Below are 19,915 nucleotides of genomic sequence, written 5' to 3' on the forward strand. Positions count from 1 at the left end.
GGAGTTTATTTAAGTTATTCAGTTAAATTCCGACCTTATATTAAAGGACCTTATTGGAATTTTTCACCAAAAAATAAATTTAGTTTTATAAACAAACGTATTTCACAAGAGTTCGGTTTCTATACTTTCCAGATTTACAGGTTTTAAAGGAAATTGTTTCCGAACTACAATATGAATCCAAAATTGCAACTTATCTTTAACTATATTTTCCGAAATTTAACTTTCGTAATATCTTTATGCTTGTCATTACTACAGTTTTTCAAGTTCTTTGTTTGTTTTGCCATATATTTGTGTAGTTTGTTAATATTCTTCCAGCCCACTGTGCTAATTACACTCAAACAAATTGGTTTTTGGTTAAAAAAATAAATACCTCATTCTTTAATATTCTAATGAAATCATCAGTTTTATTATAATTGGCCAATTATTTGTGATGATGAATCTCTTCTAACCAATATTATATAAATTATGGCCCACTGTTCTATAGGTTTTTGTTATTTTTCTCTATGTTTGTTATAAAATATAGTACGATTTGATTCGGTTCTAAAATATCAAACGAAAAAAAATGCAAAAGTAGAAGACAACAAAAAATAAACCACATTCTTTTGGTTTCTTTAAATGCTGCTGCTGCGGTTGACAGAGAGGCGGCTGGCTGTGGCTGCTCAAAACAACTAAAAAAATAATAAATAAGAATAAAATATAAAAAAACCAAACCAATTTTGTGGCCTTCGATTTAACAAATTAAACAAGCCATCTTAGTTGGATGGTTGGTGGCTGCTGGTTGGTTTGGTATTCTCTTTAACTATTCACCAGCTAGTTCCGCTAACTTAACGTGTTACATCTCGTGTCTATCTTACTTTACTTTAGTTTTAGTTTAATTTAGTTGATTTGATTTTGTTTGAGTTTTTGTTCCTCTTTCCTACTTCTATAACTTAATGATTACAGATCATTATTATTTATGGAAAAAAAAGAAACATAATGATGATGATGATAATAATAATGATGAAAAAAGTAGTTTTTCTTTGCTCTTTATTATTATAAATTTTTACTCTCTGTTACTGAATGGCTGGCTCTCTGGTTAACTGTTGGTATTTTCTTTATTTATTTTTGTTGTTATTTTCTATTCTTTAAGTCGTTCATAAAATGTAAAGTGCATTTAACAAACGCCGTTTTTTTTGCTCTGTAAAAATATACAGTCTGCAAAATATTTTATACAACAACAGCGCCATGCTCCTCTTTCCGCACTGTCTCATTTTTAAAGGCCTTTCCATTGTGGAAACCACATACCAACCAAGTCAAACTAGCAAGCAACCAACATCAAACATACTCCCTCCCCCTAACTCTCCCCCTTCTCTCTTATACATACTCTTATTAGACCAAACAACCAACTTTATTTTTTTCTTCTTATTTTTTTCTTTTTCTTCTTCTTCTGTAGTATCTGAACAATAAGAAAACAAAAACAACAACAATAACAATAATAAGAAAAAAATTTATTTCGTAGTTTTTCTCAGACTATTTTGAAATTTTGTGAAAATTCAACATTAAAACTAACAAAAAAAAATTCAGAAAATAAATACAAAAGCAGCAAAAAGCAACAGCAACTACTGCATCAATAACGACAACAACAACAAGAGCAACAACAACAAAAACACTTAAATCTAACTTACATACTTTGGATTTTTCTTTGGCGGGTAAGTTATTCCTCATGAATTGTTTAGAGTAAGAGGACAGTTTGAAAAGTCTATAGAAACATCTGATATTATTTGCTAATTTTATGATCTTTTATGAAAAGTATGATTTCGCTATAGAACCAAATATCATTGCCCAGCTAAAGAAACCTTTCTTTTTCCAACGTCTGATCAAATAAAAACAAATCAAAATCAGCTGTTGATCAAATACGATTTCGCCCTTGAACCAAATAAATATCATTCCACAGTTAAAAAAATATATTTTCCAACTCTAGCTAAAAACTTATTCGATTGAGCGAGTTTTTTTATTTCTGGGATTCCCTTATTCGATATCGAATAAAATGTGTAGCAATTTATAATAAAGAGATTCGATAACGAATGAGGGTGCCCTGATAGACTAGTCGATAGTGTGCTGGACTATTAATCTGGCGGGTGGAGGGTTTGATTCCCGCCAGAGACTCTGGGTGTAGCTGCAGACAAGCAAAACGCTTGACAGTTTGTGTTTGTTTAAAAAAAATAAAGTTTCTATTCGTAAGTGATATCGAATGCGAGAATTAGCCTCCTGATTAAAAAAAATACATCAGCATCAACAATTGGCAAAACCCAAAAATGTCCGACATTTCCGATGTACGTCATTTCAGTATTTGTATTAATATCTCCAAAATTAAGGATTTTTTTAACTTTTTAGCTTTTATTTTGAAACACTTGTACAATATAAATTTATTCAAAGAATTGTCCATTGTTAGCTATGGTATTTTTCCATATTTCTGGCAACATATGGATTCCGCACCATAAGAACTGCTCATCTTTTGAGGCCAAGAACGAAACAAGCCAATATCGGATACTCTGTTCCAAAGTGAAGCGTATCCCAAAGAGGGCGTTCTGTATCGATCGAAACAAATAACGGGGCATGCTCTAGACCAGTGGTGCCCGAAATCACAATTCCCTAGCACGCGTAATAGGGCATGAAAATTCTGCTGACGTTACTTTGATACACATACACTATAAGCTTACTTGTGCGTTTTCTTATAATGATCATGTGTTTGTTGCTTTGTTTTCATCTCAGAGAACAAAATCAAATAAAATTCTCCGCTGTTCTTATAATGATCATGTGTTTGTTGCTTTGATTTCAACTCACAGAACAAAATCAAATCAAATTCTCCTCTGTTTTACCAACACAACCAAAGCATTGATGGTATGTGTTCGGGCACCACTGCTCTAGACTATAAACTTTCCAACCACTTCACTCTACATAGTTTTTAACAGGTATTGCAACAGGTGGCCGAGCCTTGTCATGATGGAATATTACGGTTTCATGTCTGTTCGCATATTCTGGGCGTTTTTCGGTCAATGCTCGCTTCAAACGAATCAGTTTCGTTCGATGCAGGTTCCCTAATAATAGATATGACCCTTTTTCTTCCACCAAATACGGAGCATGACCTTAGCGCCATGGATATTTGGCTTTGGTGTTGATTCGGCAGGTTTGCCGGGCTTCACATATGATCACTTACGCTTCGTCTTATCGTAATGGATCCAATTCTCATCGCAGGAAATGATTCGGTGCAAAAATGATTTTCTTTTATAACGTTCAAGCATAATTTCGGACATGCAAAATCATCTTTCAAAAAGGTCTCTTGGCTTGAATCCAGCAGTTCGCAAACGTTTTGAAATTGCTGCTTGAGTAGCTCCCAATTATTTTACAAGCTCTTGTTGAGTTTTACAGCAATTTGCTTGGAGTTATGCCTCCAATTCTTGGTCTTCAAACTTTTTTTGGCTGACCTGAAACTTCTGAACCGAAGAAACCCTTTTTCGCACGTTGAAATTCACCATTAGATTTGGTGAGCAATCGGTGTGCTTCAGCGGCACATTTTTTCAAATTAAAGCCAAACTTCCCGCATATGACTACTTGTTGGTACAAAATTCAACATTTTCGAAGTAAAAAAAAACTTTGTTGTTTACACTATATTGATCAATAACTAAGTGAGAATAAATGACAAATATATACCCTTCAAAATGACATATAAGTTATTAAAAACTAAAACCGCGTTCAAAAGTTACGCCAATAAATATTAAACATTTTGCTGTATTTGAATAAGAAATCCAAAATGTTAAGAATATTGACCTTTGACCCAGATGTTAACGTTAGGCGATTTTAGTATATACTTATGTATTAAGTAATAATATTGTGAATTTGGTTTACTTAAACTGAGCCACAGTAAAAACTAATTGCAAATTATTGCCAAAAGTTGGATTTTTCTTGAAAATCTTAATATTTAAATCACAGATACCGCAAAATTATGACAGCTAATGATTCGTTTATCTATTTATTCTCATATATACCTTTAATGAGTTTCTGAAGAGAAATTCTTAAATTTTTAGAATTTGTTTAACAAAATTTAAAAAAAAGTTTGAAATTGCAGTTTTGAAAATGGGTTAAAAAAATGTACCCTTTTGGCTGCATATGAACATGGGTAAAGGTTGTTATCCTTTACCCTAAAAAAAACTATTTTTGTTTTACCCTTTCACACTTCAGAGCCCAGGAGGTACAGGTTCACACTATCCGATTGGACTCAAATTTTCAAAATAGAACTGTTATATCAAGCGCTACAAATCATACATCGAATCGCTTTAGAAGTGAAAGCATTAGGTTTCCTTAAGTGCGAGTTGAATTTTAAAACAACTTTTCATTGCAACCTCGTATTATTATTTCACTTTGTTGTTTGCCAAAATTATTTAGAAACCAACAAAAAAAAAAAACACCAACTGAAAAACCACTTTTTGTAACTCGCACAATGGAAAACTAGTTAGAAAATTACGGTAGGTCAAAACCAACTAAATTATACCTTACACAAACTACAACAAAAACAATTGTAATAATAATAATAACAAAAAAGTCACATCAAATATGACAGTTGGTAGTAATAATTTTTAATTTAAAAAATGTTCATTGCATTCACAAAATAGAAGTAAAAAAAAAACAAACAACTCATTTAAAATGTAACTGGTATAACAAGTCAAATGGAAATTTATTAAATTCATACACCAAGCCCCTTTTAAAATAAAAATGGAAATATTTAAATACTGGTATAGACAGACTGTGTGTCTAAGATTATTTGTTGAACTCATAGTTCACTCAGTAATTTTGTTGCAAAACTTTAAATCAAAACAAAATTCTCACCATGGATTTTAATTGTGTAAGCTTGCTATGAATTGTTATTAAATAAATTAAATTCTGTACATATTATTGAAATTATTTGGCTTAAATGTTTAATTATTGAGTTAAAGCCAATATCGAGTACTCTGTTCCAAAGTGAGGCGTATCTCAGAGAGAGCTTTCTGCATCGAACGAAACAAATTGTAGATGGACGGGGCAAGGTCTGGACTATAAGGCGGGTGATGCAAAACTTCCCAACCACTTCATTCTAAATACTTATTAACAGGTACTGTAACATTTAACCGAGCGTTGTCATGCAAATTCTCGTTTCAAACCAATCAGTTGTATTCGCTACAGGTTCCCTGTGATGGTCTGGCCAGATTTCAGCAGCTCAGAATAGATAGGAAGGCCCCTTTTGCACCCACCAATACAGAGAATTACCTTAGCGCAATGGATTTTTTGTTTCGATGTCGATTCGGCTGGTTGGGCGTGCTTCAAATACGAAATCTAACGCTTCGGGTTATTGTAATAGATGCATTTTCATTGCTTTTTCAAACTTTTTTGGTTGGCCTAGGCGTTCTTTGTCTTCCGATTTGATAAAGCGCTGAGGCAAAACTTCCACTTCCAACCACTTCATTGAAAATATTTTTTAACATGTATTGCAACATGTGGCCGAGCATTGTAATGATGGATTATTACGTTTTCATGTCTGGTCACATATTCTGGGCGTTTTTCGTTACAGGTTCCCTATGATGGTCTGGTCAGATTTCAGGACCCTTTCGTAGAGCATTACCTTAGCACCATGGATATTTGGCTTTGGTGTCGATTCGGCTGGTTTGCCGGGCTTCACATACGATCTCTTACGCTTCGGATTATCGTAATGGATCCATTTTTCATCGCAAGTCATGATTCGGTGCAAAAATTATTTTCTTTTATAGTGTTCAAGCATAATTTCGGACATGCAAAATCGTCTTTCAAGGTCTCTCGGCTACAATTCGTATGGCACCCAATTTCCCTGGTTTAAGATGACATTTTGAAATTGTTGAAACAATCTTCATGGAGTAATGCCTCCAATTTTTGGTCTTCAAACTTTTTTGGCTGGCCTGGGCGATCCGCGTCAAAATCACCACTTCTGAGTCGCACAATCCATCTCTCGCACGTTGAAACCGATGAAACACATTCACCATAAGCTTAGGTGAGCAATCGGTGTGCTTCAGCGGTACTTTTTTTTCAATTTAGGTACAAAAATTTACATTTTCGAAGCAAAAAAGTTCGTTGTTTACACTATAATGTTGAATAACTAAGTGAGAATAAATGACAGATACAGTGTCGGACAAAACTAAAGCACGGGATAATACTTAATACACAACACTTCAATAAAAATAGTATTCAAGTTAGTATTTATATTTTTTCAACTTTTTTATTAAGATAACATCTTAGTTTATTAAAAAGAAACAAAAAATAAATAACTTCATTAACTATAACAAAAAAAATTCATATCACATTTTCAACAGTCGTTTTTGGGCGCGACAAAACTAAAGCACATTTTATAAATATTAACTAAAACTAAAAATATTTCTAATATTTTGTGGCATAGCCTTTATTTTTTAAGACTTCTTTACATCTACGAGGCATGGACTCAATTAGATTCGATATAACCTCCTCAGGAATAGTATTCCAGGCTATTTCCACTTGGCGGAAAAGGTCTTCCAAATTCTTGCAATTATCGCGCAATATTTTCCGATCTACAATTTCCCATAGGTTTTCTATCGGGTTGAGATCTGGCGATTGCGCTGGCCACTTCAAGACATTGATTTCATTTGCAACAAACCACTCTTTCACACATTTTGCAGTGTGTTTGGGGTCGTTGTCTTGCTGAAACCTCCAATTAAGTGGCATTTCCTCCACCGCATATGGCTGCATTACATTCTCCAGTATGTCTTTATACATGAAACGGTCCATTATCCCATTTACTTTGTGAATGGGTCCAATACCTTGACCAGAGAAACATCCCCAGACCATTATATTACCTCCTCCGTGTTTTACAGTTCCTTTAGTATACAGTGGATTAAGTCGTTGCCCTGCTGGTCTCCGTACTAACTGATATCCATCAGAACCCTTCAAGTTAAACTTGGATTCATCGGAGAACAGTACTGTCTTCCATTCTGTTACACTCCAGTTTAAATGTTCCTTCGCAAAATTAATTCTAGCCTGTCTATTTTTTGTGGAAATAAATGGTTTTTTTACAGTCCTATACGATTTTAAGCCACCTTCTACCGCTCTTCTTTGAATGGTTCTAGGAGTAATATTTAATGCCAGTTGGTTTGCAATGGACCTTGCAGATGTAAATCCTTTTTTAAAATTCGAATTATAGCCTGGTCTTCCCGTTTAGTGGTTTTCCGTGGTCGACCACCCTTATGTATGGTAACCAGTGAACCTGTTGACTTAAAGCGGCTTATAATTCGGGAAATTACGCTATGATGAATATTAAATTTCTTTGCAATTTTTGTTACAGATTCTCCTTTATTAAAATCTTCAATTATTTTTTCTTTTAAATGCACTGAATATTTATTACGAGCCATTTTGTACTTTCAATCGCAAAAAATGCACTGGGAATGGTAAAGATCAAAAGTGATAGTAAAACACGTGTTATTTTTTTGTAATAACTCTTAGAATGTCTTTAAGAGAAAGTTTTTCGTTATGTAATAATATTTTCTCTTCGTATTTTTCTGTAATTTAATGAAAGAGTATATATTCTATGTTATGTGCTTTAGTTTTGCCGCTGCACTTTTCAGGGTAATGTAAAACTTTTTGTGATTTTTTTATTTTTTATTAGAAATAAATGAATATTCATTCTATTTTATAATTCCTAACATATATTCTATCGAAAATTATAAAAAGAAAAATGAAAAAAGTGATTTTTGAAATTTTATTGTGGTTTTTGTTACGAGGTAATAGTCCGTGCTTTAGTTTTGTCCGACACTGTATGTACCATTCAAAAATATTAAAAACAAAAATCGCGTTCCAAATAGACCCCATCCAACCATAAATCCAGAATTTTTATGTCATACACCCAATAATTTCACTGCGATTTCTCTAAAGCTATAACTCTGACTCTCAGTTAGACAAAAACCCTAATATTTGTTTGTGATGGGCAAGGAAGAAGAAGAAAAAATTGGATTCTCTCTGAGAAACAGCATCCGCATTAGAATTCGCAAGCTCGTGTTGTCATACTTATGCTTCAGTGAGGCAATATGACAGCATTTATTAAGAATCATTGAGTTTTTAGTAGCAGAAAGCTCAAATAATAAATAAAATTATCTACAGTATTCAAAAATCTCGCTTGAATTAAATATTTTAACAAATTGATTTAATATTTAGACCTTCCAAGTTATTTATTATTCCTCAGATTCCTAAATCAAGGTAAAATAAACCCCAATTGTTTATATTTCTTATGAAATCGTTGATCTTTCTGTAACAGTATTTAATACCCTTCACTCTATTAAGGTGTGTTTAGTAAAACTTTGTAAATTTTAAAAGATTTCATTGTTTTAAAATGATTTTTTTAAATTTTTTGTTTGTTTATTGTTTCAAGATGATGATATATTGATTAACAGAGAAACAAAACAAACAAAAACAAAAAAAAACGCTCATCAACTTGCGTAATTTAGTTTTCTTAGTTATTTATACGAATTCAGCTAAAAGATAATCAATGTTAATTTTGTTAAGAATATTAACAAAAAAAACAGCTACAACAACAAATTTTAATTATTAATATGAGCAACAGAAAAAATATTAAAAATGAAGTCAGCCAAATGGCATCTTTAAACAAAATTTAAAAAAAAATACTAAATAAAACAAGTTTTTAAACCACAACTTAAAAACAAAATCCCCAAAAATATTAAAGAATTATAAAAAAAATTTATAATAAATAAGTAATGAAATTAGTATTAAAAAAATATAAAAAATAATAAAAAATTAAAATTAATGTGAACATTAGCTTTAAAGCCAGTATGAGTTAAATATTGAAAATGACCTTGTTGCAAAATAAACTGGTGATTTTAAAGTACCCTCCCTCATAGGACAATATTTTGTTTATCAAATCATGTGTAACTAAAATATTTTTTAACTTATCATTTAAAAAATAAAAACAAGACTCAAACAAATGTTTATATTATTAATTTTATACATAATGTTTAAGTTTTTCATTGATAAAAATATAAAATCTATGAAAATACAAACAAACAAACAAGCATTATTTTATTTTAACATATCAATTTATAGTGAATGACTTTGACAAGAAAAAGCAGCAAGAGCAAGAATTCAAAACAAAACTACCACTTCACTTAAGCCTGAAACAAGTATGCATCTAATTCGTTTTTAGCTTAAATTTTTGCAATCATAACTTGTTTTGTTATAAAAAAAAACTTAAAAAATATTAATAAAAATTCTTTAACATTCCTAACAACCTACATATAAGGATAATTAAATCTTGAAATGTCAAACCAACACAAACACACACACACCTTAAACAATTATTGTATTATTTTTTTGTTTCTAAACAAAATGTTAACCATTTATAATAAAAATAATTATGCATAAAATCTAAAGAAAAAAATGTTATATCAAATAATATTAGCAAAAGAAGGAAAAAATAAATAAAAACAAAGAAATATTAATGATTGTCTAATAACAATCATAAGTAGAAATAAAATAAAAAAACAACAACAATTGAATCAACGCATACACTCAACAAAATATTTATAAGACCATAATTGAATCGTTTATTTCAAAAACCAGTTAAGCAACAAAAAATCCAAAATTTAGTTATTAAGCGATTACTGTTTTGTAAAGGTAAATGCATCGTTTAATGAAAAACAAATTAAATATTGTAGAAATAAGTCAAGTGACAGCGCTTGACTGTCCCTACTAGGTCCTAATCTATTTCTCAATAAATGTGAACAAAAAATAAAAGATTTACAAGCTTGTAGGGGTTTAGAGCTTGTAAATCTTTTATTTTTTTTGGTTATATATGAAGAGTTTTATTTGTATATTTTTCAATGGCCTACAACGGAAGCAGAATGAACAAATGTGTATGTATGTATATATAAATAAGATGCTAAACTCTTTAAAAAGTTCATTAAATTTGTTGCTTGACTGGTTTTTGAAATAAACTATTCAACTGTTTCAGTCTTAAATCGGAAACTATCATTGCAATATTTTGGCATGACATATAAAGGTTGTGTTTGAGGCTGCTATAACTTACGAAAGGGTTAACTGCCGAACGAACTGTCATACTGCGCTCACTTTTTGACATTTATGAACAGCATACTCTGGCAAATCATTGTGAATAAACTGACGCTTGAATAACGCTTCCAAATTATAGCATTTTCTTCAGAAATGAAGCCGGAGCTCAAGTTACGGTCAATGGAGATCGTTACTGTAACATGATCAATGATTTTTTGTTTGAAAATATGGATGACATTGATCTGGTGCGAGATGCGCAGCCACCAATTTATTGAAATCAAAATTTGGCTATAATTTTATTTCGAGAAATGGATCTGTCAATTGGCCTCCAAGGTCGTGTGATTTGACACCTCTCGATTATTTCCTGTGGGGTCACTTGAAGGCAATGGTTTATGCTGATAAACCAGCAACAATTGATACCTTGGAGGCCAACATTGTTCGTGTTATTCGTGACATACAGCCAGCAATGCTCGAAAAAGTGGACCCAAATTGGTCGTCCAGAATGCTTTTCATCAAGAACAGCAGCGGTAGCCTTATGCTCGAAATCATTTTCAAATGTTAATGCCATGTATTGACCTGGAAGAACTGGTCATCATTTGAAGCCAATATCGGATACACTGTTCCAAAATGAAGCATGTCCCAGAGTGAGCGTTCTGTATTGATCGAAACAAATAGTAGTTGGACGGTTCACAGTTTGGATTATAAGGCGGATGAGGCAAAACTTCCCAACCATTTCTTTCTAAATACTTTTTAACATGTGGCCGAGCGTTGTCATAATGGAATATTACGGTTTCATGTCTGGCCACATATTTTGGGCGTTTTTTTAATAATTTTTATTAAATTTTTTTAGATTCCAAGTGATGATCTGGCCAGATTTCGGCAGCTCATAATATATAGGACCCTTTTAGTCCCACCAAATATTTGGCTTTGGTGTCGATTTGGCTGGTTGGCCAGGCTTCACATACGATCACTTAAACTTCGGGTTATCGTAATTGATCCATTTTTCATCTCAAGTAATGATTCGGTTCAAAAATTATTTTATTTTAGAGCGTTTAAGCAGCATTTCAGACTTACAAAATCGCCTCTCAAGGTCTCTCGGCTTCAATTCGTATGTTACCCAATTTCTCTGCTTTTGGAAGAATCCTGCTGCTTGCAAACATTTTGAAATTGCTGATTGAGTAGTTCCCAATGTTGAGTTTGGCAACAATCTTCATGGAGTAACACCTCCAATGATTGCGAGAGATTGTGGAAGACATTGGCATCTCACATGGCTTAGTGGATATACACATGTGCAGTTTCGATTGCAAAAATCCATCAATTAGACAACAAAATGCTCCCTCTTCCGTCCTATTCTCCGGATTTAGCCTCGAGTGACTATTTCTTGTTTCCAAAACTGAAGAAATGTCTCGGCGATAAGAGATTTGACTCCAAGGATAATATCATCTCACGAAAAATTGTATTGTATTTTGATGACCTCGACAAATCTTATTCTTTGGAAGGGAGTAACGTTGGACTAAGTGCATAGAGCTCAAAGGAGACCATGTTGAAAAATAAAATAATTTTTTGTTTCATTCAAAAAGGCACAGACTTTATGACCCACCCTCGTCGTACTTAAAATTTTTTTAATTTTTAGAACCAATACTTCCTTAGTTATGACAAAAACAATTCTTATCTTATAAATATTTCGGGGAGTGTATAATGTAGAGAGTATTTAAGCAAAAACTGATGAAGAGGAAGTGAAAAGAAAAATCGCAAAATCTTTTTTTTTATTATTATTAACACCATTAAGGTGAAATACAAGTACGAGTGAGTAGCTACATATGTATCTAACTAACTAACTATGAGGCATTCGATACGATACGATTCGATACTATATCTAAATCTGTTATATGTTAGTGTTTGTGTATCCAGGCCAAACATGGCTTAAAGTTTAATAATATACATATCATGATTTTTAATACTTCAATACAACAGAGAGACAGACCGTATTTGTTTGCTGAACGAACGAACGAATGAACAAATTAAGTTGTGGTATTGATTATTTTGTTTCTAATTTTTTAATTAAATGTTTAAATATGTTTATTAATTTGTTTTTGTTAACGGATAATGGATTTTAGAGAATTTCGAGGCGGCTAATTACGTTGCTAAAAAAGTTATTTAATGGATTTTTTTGAAATGTCTTAATGTGGTGGGTTGGTTGTTGTTTTAGCTGTGGTTGAGTGCATCAGAGAAAATTGTTTAACGCCCTCAAAATTATTTAATTTTGACTGATGTTTTCGCCACTCTATATATTTGCATATTTAGTTTGTTTAGCATTTAGGAAATTTTGAATTTTATTAGCTACAGTTTGCCAACAATTTGAGTTTAAACTTTGTAAATTTTAGAAAATTCGAGTTTAAACTAATGCCAGTTTAAACTTTGTAGTATTGCCATACACAGCATCAGTAAATGTACCTCAACTCTAACTAATAACGTCAACATGTCGTCTAGATTGCATTTATTCACTGACCCAACTTAGACAATATGATTTTCTCTGACGAACATGGCCTCTTGGTTTCTTTCAAACAGCTTGGAGAAGAATTCACTAATTAAATCTCGAGGTGTTGACCATTGATATTTACGTGGACATCCTTGCATTAATCAATGATCTCAACTCAAACGTAATAAAGACAAAATGTCTTTCCGATTTAATTTATTTATAGTATGGGTTGCACGACATGAGGGAATCCGGAGAAATGGCATGATGAACTAGTTTCGAAATTGATCTCGTTCGGTGTCGCGGTAGAATTTTCTCGTATTATTTCTGGTTTCCTTCGTGGACGTACTATAAGGATAGTAATAGATGGGGTTTGTTCCGAGAACTTCATACTGAGCTCTGTAGTCTGACAGGGTTCTGTGCCTTTTTTTTCATTTTCATGAATGATTTACTAACAATCACTTCAAATCCAAGTCTTTCAACTGGTGACCTAATGGCGTTTCTTTCAGAACACCGCAGGGGAGAGGGTAAGGAAGTAGCAATCGATATTTCGAAAGCATTTGGCTGGGTGTTCGGTATTGATTTCGTCGGGGTATGTAGAATGTTCTCGTTTTATTTCTTATTTCTAGTTTCCTTCGTGGACGTACTAGATAGGGTTTGCTCCGAGAACTTCATATTGGGCTCAGGAGTCCGTCAGGGCTCAGGAGTCCGTCAGGGCTCTGTGCCTTTTCCTTCCCTTTTTTAATTTTCATGAATGATTTACTAACAATCACTTCAAAACCAATTTATTATTTCGGGAATGACAGCAATATCTGTCACTCATATTCATTTGACCATAGATCAACAGTTTCTGAGATTAAACTCTCAAGAATGAATATGGATGACTCGATAAATTGTGACCTTACAACAATCTTCAGATGGGGTGAATTGAAGCGAGTTAATTTTAACGCACTCAAAACTCAGTGTTGCCTATTGACACACAAACCTCACCAGATTTCACCACAATCAATTCTTCGTATGGGTAACGAAAATGTTGGAGTTTCATATCACATTTTGATTTATATGTAGGTACTAGAATACAGTGTAATGTTCATTGGAATCATTATATATTCGTTGTTGCGAAGGAAAATTTTAGGTGTTTGAGTTTCTTGAGACGGTGTCGGACATATTTCTCCCCTTCCAACCTTCTTCGTATACATACTAGCTTCATTAGTCCAAAAATTAATATAATTCCATTCCGGGTTAAAGACAAAATGTCTTCCCAATTTAATTTATTCACTCACCCAGTTTAGACAATACCATGTCGAGTTAGTTGGGTTGCAGGACATGAGGGCATCCGGAGAAATGAAATCGCTGATGAATGTGCAACAAACGGATCTAGCTGAAAATAGAGAAATATAGAGGGCCAGATAGAGACGAAAAGTGAAGAGAAAGGTGAGAATAGAGTAGATGTGAATAAGAAATATAGATCAGGAGTAAAATTGAGATTAGTAGTTTGACGGATATTAGGTCCCCCAAGGAGATTTCCGTATCTGGCGTGAGTAGCCAATAGCTATTCCTAATGTCCGAGAGTTCAGAAAGACTATTGAAGGGAACAATGTGCTAGAAGCTTGATCGATTTAGCCGACGCCATGCAGGTGGGTTTACAGGTTACTGAGCGAGCTCATAGTAAAATTAACTAATTCGCTGCTTGCATTTAGATAACGGAATACCGCATATCAAGTCTATGTCTCCTTGAATATACTCCTTAATTGCTTGTGACCCATCCAACCTAAATACATTTGTATCATCATGATATTGTAGTTTTACTAAACAAGCGTTTAAGCCTGGACTAATTCAAAAGCCCTTAAGTTTGCCTAAAATGTATGAAATCTTAAAAACCTTCAAATGTCAAAATATTTGTTTGATTTTATAAAATTTATATTTAAACTTAGTTTATTATTGAACCGGGTTTAATAACACCTCTTCAAACCAACAAACACTATTAAAAAAATGTAGGTTACAATTTTTTTTAAAGGGTTTAAAATTTAATTTAAATCAAATAACAAACACTTAAAAATGCTTAAATATTTTTCAGTAATATTTGGTAGTTATTTATTTAAAAACAAAAATACTCTCATATAATAAAATAAAACACTTTAAATATTTGAAATGACTCTTCAATGAATTGCAATTACTATTACCCACGTATGTCTTAAAGTATGTAAAATGCTTTCAATAAACCTTAAGTGGGGGAAGATCTTCAATTTGATTGAACTTTCAATCAATTTAATTAATTTAACTCACGTCCACAAAGACCTTGTATATTTTAATATTACAAGAAAACAAATTGTAAATTTAAAACAATTGTTTTTGAAACGTTTTTGCACATTTTGAAATTTTTTATTAAAAAAAAAATATAACGGTTTCTTAAAGCTTCAAAATTAATCTTGAACTACATAAAATAAATAAAATGCAAATAAACAATTAAATAATGTATGTATTTGTTACTTATTTTGTATTTTATTTCTGTTTGTTTTAGGTTTTTGACATTTGTTTTTTTTTCTGTTTGGCAGATAATAATCAAGTCATATAATATTTACCAACAATCTTTGTTTGTTTTTTTGCCTTTTGCCTGGGTGTTCATTTAGTTTTAGCAAAGAAAATTATTATTGTTTTGCTTTTGTTGTTTGTATTTTAATTTAATTTATTTCTTGGTAAGAAATTAATTTTTCAATTTTGCAACTACAATATTTACAAATTTGTATTTTGTAATGTCGCTTTTTTTTGGTGTAAATGTCTTGACCTGAAAACTTTACCTCTGTTTGATTAAGATTAAGACTATAATTATGTTTAAGCAATAATAAAGATTTGGCAACGCTTCTCTCTTAAAATTTTGAAATTGTGCAATGAGATTTAACCACTTCTTTTCTCAGTAACAGTGTTAGCAGACATATTTTAGTAACAGTTCGTAAAAGTAAAAATAACTACATTAGAATCAGTAGTTTAAATAAACCACGTTTAAACATAAAATATATTAAACCTCGAAATCCTTCAAAATGAAAACTTGTAATAACGTTTGTTTGTTTTGTAAAATTTGTAGTAGAAATTGGTTTTTATGTATATCCACCATCAGAAAATATGGTGACATATTGATTTTGTCATTCCGTTTGTATCCTTATCATATTCTGAAACTATCCGTCCTTTTGTCTGTCTGTTGAGAACACGATAGGGCGCAAACGAAAGGAGCTAGCTGACAGACATTTTCCACAAATAATCTCTGTTGATAAGAGGCAATATGATTTCACCCAGACCCCATACAAATATCCCCCCGGAATACTGTTTGAACAGCCATAAATACGTTGATTATGCGGCAATCCTGATAACATTTTTCACAAATTAGTTCTAAGTGCTCCGCACTCTAAGTACTTAGTTGTAATTATACTGTACAGTATGGCGAAAGTCGGGAAACATTTGTCCCTAGTCCCCATAAAAGGTCTCCATGACTGGAACATTTATAATTATCTTATAATAATTAATATCGTGATGAAATTGGTCAAAAACATGAACCTAAATCCAGCCAACCTTGGTTTTTGTTGAAATTTATTATAAGCGACGAGTTCTAACTATGCTTCCTCCACGATAACATTGACGTAGCTGCTGAGATGTTATTGAACACGGTTCTGTTGGGGATGAAACTCTTCATACCAATAAGTCATATTTCCAGCAAATCGAAGGACAAATGTTGGTTCAGAACTTGTCGTGAGGCAGTTAGAACTAAAATTATTATACATATTTCGAAATTGCAAAAACAAAACTCCTTAGACAGGCACGTAATGACTGTACGAGTATACTCTATCGCGAAAGGCATAGCTACGAACATCACATTGGAGGAATACTTGATGGGCAAGAGGATTCAAGAGGATTCGGAACAACACCGGTGTTTCAATTCCTCCACTTCTTTCGTTTGATTATATTGTAAACAAAGCTAAGGAAAAAGCAAACCTTTTAGCAAAAATTATCTAAATAAATTTATTTCTTCCCGGCTGCCATCGATCGTTGCCTGTGATATCTACTGTATTTTGTACTCTGCCTAAAATATTCTTCAGAATTCGTGCAGTTAAGAATGTTCAATCCGGACTCAACGTCAACAAATCCTCTGGTCCGGATTGTATTCCAGCACTTGTTTTAAATAAATATTTCTCGTCACTGGATCGTCCACTTAGTAACCATTTCTACCTTTCATATTAATCTGGAATTGTTCCCCATTGTTAGCCAATACAATAAAAAGACGACCTCACCAATCCGAACAACTGCAATTTGTTCGGCGCTCTCGAAGGTTATGGAGAGCATGTTAAACTATCACCTTGTCAATTATTTGGAATCGAATAGACTTCTGAATGCTAGACAATATGGTTTTCGCAGTAGTCGTTCAACTGGGGACTTAATGGCGTTTGTTTCAGAACAGTTCAATTCACCACATGAGAGAGAGTAAGGTAGTCGCACTCGACATTTCGAAAGCATTTAACCGGTTGTGGCATGATAGACTAGTTTCGAAATTGATCTTGTTCCATTGGAATCATTATATATTCGATGTTACGAAGGAATATTTTAGGTACTTGAGTTTCTTGAGACAGTGTTGGACATATTTCTCGACCTTCTTCGTATACATACTAGATTAATTCGTCCTAAAATGGAATATAATTCCCACATATTTGCCGGAGTTTCTGGGTCAAGTCTAGAGCTGCTGGACCGGATTCAAAAAAGGTTGATTGATCTTATAGGGAATGAAAGTGTTACCCGGTTTATTGATACTTCAGAACATCATCGGAATTTGGGCAGCTTATCCTTATTTTACAGATATTATCACGGGTGTTATTCAGCAGACATAAGTAATCTTAAACGTAATACTCGTACTTTCATTCGGAACACATGACTATCACGCAGATCGCACCCATTTGCTGTAAATTTGAATATCGACCGCACGACACATTATAGGGAAAATTCTTTTTTATGGTCGAACAATACGTATGCGAAATATATTACCTGCCAACGTATTCCCGGCAGAATATAATATCTATCAATTCAAGTTAAACGTCCACAAACACCACACTATCTTTTCTCCATCTCATAACTTTATTTCCTTACATCAATACAATGCAGTGGATAAATGGGCTATCCCCTGAGCGTTAGTTATACAAACAAAATATAGAACGATTTGACATCCACAGGTCTATGCTAAGAACACTCAGACTCTGAAAACTCTTTAAAATATTATCGAACAGAAGAGCTTAGTTCTCGACCGATAGTCCTTTAATATAAGTCAACAATGGTGGCCTAAAAACGTAATATGATTGAGATACTTGAAAGCTATTGGTTCCAAAATTATTCCTGAAATTGATCGAAATTCATCAAACATTATTCATTACATACCTAGTTATTGGTGAAATCAAATTATTATGGAAATGAAATATAGTTAACAATGATCGCAGTCTGGTTATGTCACATAGCTTGGTATTCGTATAGATAGACGGCTTACTTGGCGCCGTCATATAGAAGCTTCTAGTTTTCATTGGTTAATCAGTGATCAATCAAAATTAAGCCCTGATTATAAATTCGTCCTGTAAAAGACCGTTTTAAAATCAATTTGGACGTATGGAATTCAGTTATGGGGAATGACAAGAAACACCAGTATTGATCTTATACAGAGGGCCCAAACTAAAATTCTTAGAACCATGGCAGGATTACCATGGTATATAAGAAATTAAAACATCCACAGGGACTTGGAAGTGTCAATGGTAAATGAAGAGTTCAAGAAAGCCCGTGAAAAATATATTGTAAAACTACAAAACCAACCCAACTAAAGTGTCCAAAAAACCGGTTTAACCGTTAAAGTGTGTTTTTGAAAAAACCGGTTATGATTATTGTCTTTTAAAAAAAACGGTTAAATAGTTTCGGGGTTTGTCTTAAAAAAACCTGTTAACCGATTTATATTAAATTTTTATTTAATTAATTTTATCCTTATTTGTGAACGCTAATAGGAATGTGTTATGAATTGTGTACTAAATCTTCAGAAATTTGGCATTTTTGAATTCTTAAGACTCTATCTTTTTGCAATATTTTTGGCAACCATATTTTGATGAATAATTTTATCATAATATGTTGTTCTCAAATTATGATAAGCCTTAAGCCGAGAGCAACATAATACGATAAGTCCTTCATCATATGAATGGTTGTCACAAACATATATTTGTTTACTGTAACCATATATATGGTTGATACATTCATGTGAATCGTAAATTAACCATATTATTGTTACCACAATCATGTAAATGGTGACTGTGACTATTATATAGTTAAAAAACTTGTAACAATATTGAAATGGTTACAATAACCATGCCCAACTATATTTTTTCTCTGCGTGTAGTTTACATTTTAGTTATAAGATTTTAATACTTATTGTTAGGCCTATAAAAGGTAGATTCAATAATTAAATAAATAGTAAAAAAAAAAACAATTAAGATTTTTGCGAGAAATATTAATGATGACTTTTAACCATGACTTTTCTCTGCATGTATCTGGTAATATCTTTTAGCAATAAATATTAATTGTTTTTTCTAATTGATTCTCACGCAATTCTTATAATCGTATACTTGAGTGTTTAAAACATAAAGTATACTTGACATTAGGTAAATGTGAGCTGAGGTGAGCTGTATGGTGTGGTGGTGATTTTCAGTTCTTTCTTAATGATTATTTATCTCACCTTGCAATAATCACGCTACATGCAACCGGTTGGCAACGCTGTGTATTATTAAAATAAAACTGTTATCGATTTGTATTTAAAAAAAAAAAGTTGCTCCAATGGCACATAAATCGTACAATGTAATTAAAACACGAATATGCACGAGTATGTGGTTTTTTTTAAACTAAACAAGATTAAAAAATAATAAAAAAATAAACATTTATTTAACAAAGTTTGCAGTGTATTTATAAATGACATACTCCATGTACTCACTCACTTGTACACCACTTTCAATTCTCTAATTGAATTAATTTTGTGTTCCATCGTTCGTTAGTTCGTTCGAACAACCTGGTCAACAAACACACCTAAATGTGGTTTGAAATTCACTTTCAAAAATAAATAAAAAGAAATTGAAAATGAAAATGGAGTATTTACTTCTTTTTTTTTAGTTTTTCGTGTTATTTTGTAATTAAATGTATTAAAACATTTTAAACATATTTATGTAAACAATTTCGTTTAATTAAAACCAAGTTACTGGTACTTTTTTGTATATATTTCTCATTAACCAGTTTCTGATTATTTAACAAAATTAATACGACAATCTTTAGCGGTTTTTATTATTATTATTAATT

General features: G+C 32.3%; 1 protein-coding gene across 1 annotated transcript in view; it reads left to right on the forward strand.

Annotated features, from left to right (window-relative positions):
* The first annotated feature begins 1,438 nt into the window (after window positions 1-1,438).
* The window catches only part of LOC135958058 (zinc finger CCCH domain-containing protein 13), a 58,589-nt gene continuing 40,112 nt past the window's right edge, over window positions 1,439-19,915 (forward strand). The window contains exon 1 of the mRNA XM_065508922.1: window positions 1,439-1,688. The gene's annotated coding sequence lies outside the window, so the exon portion shown is untranslated. The remainder of the gene's footprint in view (window positions 1,689-19,915) is intronic.

This window comes from Calliphora vicina, chromosome 4, assembly GCF_958450345.1.
Source record: "Calliphora vicina chromosome 4, idCalVici1.1, whole genome shotgun sequence".
Lineage (NCBI taxonomy): Eukaryota > Metazoa > Arthropoda > Insecta > Diptera > Calliphoridae > Calliphora > Calliphora vicina.